This window comes from Schistocerca cancellata, chromosome 6, assembly GCF_023864275.1.
Source record: "Schistocerca cancellata isolate TAMUIC-IGC-003103 chromosome 6, iqSchCanc2.1, whole genome shotgun sequence".
Taxonomy (NCBI): domain Eukaryota; kingdom Metazoa; phylum Arthropoda; class Insecta; order Orthoptera; family Acrididae; genus Schistocerca; species Schistocerca cancellata.
The window spans coordinates 44,615,766-44,621,111 of NC_064631.1; the positions used below are offsets into that span (position 1 = coordinate 44,615,766).

A 5,346-nucleotide genomic window follows, 5' to 3' on the forward strand; every position below is an offset into this window, starting at 1 on the left:
AACTACGTGCGTCTCCAACTACAACAAACTCCAAGCGCTGCAAAACATTTGCTATCGATGGATCACAGGAGCTCCATGGTGGACAAGAAACGCCGACATCCGCACCGCACTCCACGAGACCACCATACAAGAGAAGGTCCGTGACAAGGCTCTACGAGTTTTTGACAAGATCGATGCCCTTAGGGACGAAGTTCGACAATTACAGTCGGTAGGAACGGTAAACCCTGCAAGATGGCACAAGTATCGCGTACCGAAGTCAATAACGTTTCACCCCCCATAGGCAATCTGTCATAACACGAGGAAGCGGTCACACATAACAGCCTTGACACATTTCACCCTCCACGGGAGATAGACATCACCAAAGACAGCAGGCTAAAGGACCCATTGCGTGCCCAAGCCTAACTGAATGCGTAATAAATACAGTGTTTTGCTTTTATCCTTACATCCCATCCTAGAAGAATAAGTCATCAAGGATGATCTCTTCAGTCCACACTACACAATTAAAAAAAAAAAAAAAGGTGCGTCCAAGACTTTCGGTGAATACGTGTCGCCACTCGCTTCAGAAACTGGAAATTTTTATATCACTCTGATTAAAAATTTCATACGAAACACAAGTAAAAATTTATTCGCTGATGACCATTTAATTATACGAGTGGTGTTCAAAAGAAAAAGTGCGAAACAATACTGTGGGTACAAATGAAGTCTCAGTTCAAAAGTAATCACCAGAGGCCCGAGCACTTTCTTGAGACTGAGAAGCTTATGTCAACTAATCAGCATGGTTTCAGAAAGCATCGCTCGTCCGAAACTCGTCTCGCCCTTTCCTCACATGATATACTGACAACTACGGATTAAGGACAACAATTAGATTCCATATTTCTGGATTTCCGGAAAACATTTGACGCAGGGCCCCATAGCAGGCTGTTAACGAAGGTAGTGTGGTGTCACCGCCAGACACCACACTTGCTAGGTGGTAGCCTTTAAATCGGCCGCCGTCCGCTAGTATATGTCGGACCCGCGTGTCGCCACTATCAGTGATTGCAAACCGAGCGCCGCCACACGGCAGGTCTAAAGAGACGTCCTAGCACTCGCCCCAGTTGTACAGCCGACTTTGCTAGCGATGGTTCACTGACAAATTACGCTCTCATTTGCCGAGACGATAGTTAGCATACCCTTCAGCTACGTCATTTGCTACGACCTAGCAAGGCGCCATTACCAGTTACTATTGATGCTGTAAAACATGTAACGTCAAGAGCGATGTTCACCTATTATGGATTAAAGTTAAGTATTCTACCAGTTACCTCCTTTTTTCCTGAAGTCTAAAATCCGTGTCCTGTTCCAGACCTCACGTCAGCCTGCGTGAGCTTAAAACGCGTGCCTTTCGGCTTCCTGTCATAGTGGGTTGGCTGTCTTGCCAATCGACAACAGGTACGATCATATGGAATAAGTTCACAGATATGCGAGTGGCTCGAAGACTTCTTAAATAATAAAACCCAGTTGTCCTCGACGGCGATTGTTCATCTGATACAAGGGTATCGTCAGCAGTACCCAGGGGAAGCGTGGTAGGACCACTGTTGTTCTTTATATACATATATGATTTGGCGGACTAGGTGGGCAGCAATCTGCGGTTGTTTGCTGATGATGCCGTGGTATGCGGTAAGGTGACGAAATTACAGCAAGAAGATACAAGACAAATTAGAAAAAATTTCCAGTTGGTGTCATGAATCGCAGCTAGCCCTAAAGTCGAAAAATGTGAGTTAATGCGGATGAGTAGGAAGATCAAACATGTAATGCTTGGATACAGTATTACTAGTGTCCTGTGTGACACAGTCAAGTCTTTTAACGATACGAGTAGGAACGGGCACGTGCGAACTGTGGTAGGGAAGGCGAATGGTCGACTTCGGTTTACTGGGACAATTTTTGGAAAGAGTAGTTCACCTGTAAAGGAGACCGCATATATGACCTATTCTGGAGTACTTGTAGAGTGTTTCGCATCCGTACCACGTCGGATTGAAGGAAGACGCCGAAGCAATTCAAAGGCAGGCTGCTGGGTTTCTTACTGGTAGGTTCGAACAACACGTAAGGGTTACGTAGACACTTCGGGAATCCCTGGAGGAAAGGTGACTTTCTTTTCGAGAAACGCTATTGAGAAAATTTAGAGAACCGTCATCAGAAGCTGACTGACGAAAGATTCTACTGCCGCCAACCTACACTACTGGCCATTAAAATCGCTACACCACGAAGATGACGTGCTACAGACGCGAAATTTAACCGACAGGAAGAAGATGCTGTGATATGCAAACGATTAGCTTCTCAGAGCATTAACACATGGTTGGCACCGGTGGCGACACCTACGACGTGCTGACACGAGGAAAGTTTCCAACCTATTTCTCATACACAAACAGCAGTTGACCGGCGTTGCCTGGTGAAACGTTGTTGTGATGCCTCGTGTAAGGAGGAGAAATGCGTACTATCACGTTTCCGACTTTGATAAAAGTCGGACTGTAGCCTATCGCGATTGCGGTTTATCGTATCGAAACATTGCTGCTCGCGTTGGTCGAGATCCAATGACTGTTAGCAGAATATGAAATCTGTGGAGTTCAGGAGGGTAATACGGAACGGCGTGCTGGATCCCAACGTCCTCGTATCACTAGCAGTCGAGATGACAGGCATCTTATCCGCCTGGCTGTAACGGATCGTGCAGCCACATCGCGATCCCTGAGTCAACAGATGGTGACATTTGCAAGACAACAACCATGTGTACGAACATTTCGACGATGTTTGCAGCAGCATGGACTGTCAGCTCGGACACCATGGCTGCGGTTACCCTTGAAGTTGCATCACAGACAGGAGCGCCTGCGATGGTGTACTCAACGACGAACCTGGGTGCACGAATGGCAAAACGTCATTTTTTCGGATGAATCCAGGTTCTGTTTACAGCATCATGATGGTCGCATCCGTGTTTGGCGACATCGCGGTGAACGCACATTGGAAGCGTGTATTCGTCATCGCCATACTGGCGTATCACCCGGCGTGATGGTATGGGGTGCCATTGGTTGCACGTCTCGGTCACCTCTTGTCCGCATTGACGGCGCTTTGAAGAGTGGACGTTACATTTCATATGTGTTACGACCCGTGGCTCTATCCTTCATTCGATCCCTGCGAAACCCTACATTTCAGCAGGATAATGGACGACTGCATGTTGCAGGTCCTGTACGGGCCTTTCTGGGTACAGTAAATGTTCGACTGCTGCCCTGCGCAGCACATTCTCCAATCTCTCAGCAATTGAAAAGGTCTGGTCAATGGTAGCCGAGCAGCCGGCTCGTCACAATACGCCACTCACTACTCTTGATGAACTGTGGCATCGTGTTGAAGCTACATGGGCAGCTGTACCTGTACACGCCATCCAAGCTCTGTTTGACTCAATGCCCGGGCGTATCAAGGCCGTTATTATGGCCAGAGGTGGGCAGCAATCTGCGGTTGTTTGCCGATGACGCCATGGTGTACGGTAAGGTGACGAAGTTGAGTGACAGTAGGAAGATACGACTTTGACAAAATTTCCAGTTGGTGTGATGAATCGCAGCAAGCCCTAAATGTCGAAAAATGTGAGTTAATCCGGATGAGTAGGAAGACCAAACATGTAATGCTCGGATACAGTATTACTAGTGTGCTGCGTGACACAGTCAGGTCGTTTAAATATCTGGACGTGACGTTGCAAAGCGATACGAGGTGGAACGAGCGTGTGCGAACTGTGGTAGGGAAGGCGACTGGTCGACTTCGGTTTACTGGGACAACTTTAGGAAAGAGTGGCTCACCTGTAAAGGAGACTGCATACAGGACGTATCCTTGAGTAGTTCTCGAGTGTTTGGCATCGGTACCAGGTCGGATTGAAGGAAGATGCCGAAGCAATTCAAAGGCAGGCTGCCGGGTTTCTTACTGGTAGGTTCGAACAACACGTAAGGGTTACGTAGACACTTCGGGAATCCCTGGAGGAAAGGCGACGTTCTTTTTGAGGAACACTATTCAGAAAATTTAGAGAACCGTCATTTGAAGCTGACTGCCGAACGATTCTACAGCCGCCAGCCTACACTGCGCCTAAGGACCACGACGGTAAGATACGAGAGATGAGGGCTCTGACGGAGGCATATACACGTAGGCAGTCGTTTATCCATCGCTCTATTTGTGAGTGGAACAGGAAAGGAAATGACAAGTAGTGAGTAGTACAGGGTACCCTCCGCGAAGCACCGTACGGTGGCTTGTTGAGTATGTACGTAGATGTAGATGTATCCCACTGTTTCACGAGTCGAAGTATTCCCTGCTCCCGGAATTCCCGTGGCTGTGAAAGGAGTCAGTTCTCCGCTGTGTCTCTCAGTTCGCCGTCCGATTTGAAGCGCTTCACTTTGAGATGTTTTATCAGCGGATCACATGGAAGTCGCAGGGAGATATGTACGGGCAGTAGGGCGGGTGTCCAAGCTGCTCCCATCTGAATCTGGCCATTCACTTTGTGCGACCTTGGAGACATGTGGACGCGCGTTCTCCGGGGGGGGGGGGGGGGGGGGGGGGGGGAGAATCATACCCTCCGCGTGCAGTCTAGGTCGTATGCTGTTGATGGAGTTGCGTAGAGCACGAAGTGTCTCGTGGTACACGTAACTGTAATTATCTTTCCATTCCATCAGTATCGACATCGAAAAAGACGATGAGCATGACCTTTCCTGCTGAGGACACATCTTTGAATTTTATTATGGGATGGCGAAGCTAGATACACATGAAATGATAATTAAATGGACACCCTAGCTGCAAACAGGCGTTGATGTACTTCATTGGGGACATGTTGAAAATGTGTGCCCCGACCGGGACTCGAACCCGGGATCTCCTGCTTACATGGCAGACGCTCTCTCCATCAGAGCCACCGCGGCCACAGAGGATAGTGCGTCTGCAGGGACTTATCCCTTGCACGCTCCCCGTGAGTACATCAACGCCTGATTGCAGCTAGGGTGTCCATTTCATTATCATTTCATTTCTAGCAAAGCTGCATGGTCATCCACGGTAACTGTTCTTTCGGGAACAGATACTACCGTCATAAACTAGATGCACATCTCTAGATAGTACGTAATCGCAAATTTCAACCGGTACGACGTTTCTTATCTTTTAATTAGGGCATTCCTTATCCACGGACATTCATAATAAATATAGCGACTACAACCGGTTGTAACAATATTATTCTCTCGCCAATGCTGAACCACATTTTACGGTTTAACATCGCGTCTTTAACGACGTCAAAAAAAAAAAAAAAAAAAAGAAAAAGAGGTTCAAATGGTTCTGAGCACTATGGGACATAACTGCTGAGGT

The 5,346-nt window shown here is 47.7% G+C and overlaps 1 non-coding gene across 1 annotated transcript; it reads right to left on the reverse strand.

Moving 5' to 3' along the window:
- Nucleotides 1–4,839: 4,839 nt before the first annotated feature.
- Trnat-ugu (transfer RNA threonine (anticodon UGU)) lies at nt 4,840–4,913 on the reverse strand. Its single transcript has one exon. It is a non-coding gene; the product is annotated as a tRNA-Thr (tRNA).
- Between the last annotated feature and the right edge of the window lie 433 nt (nt 4,914–5,346).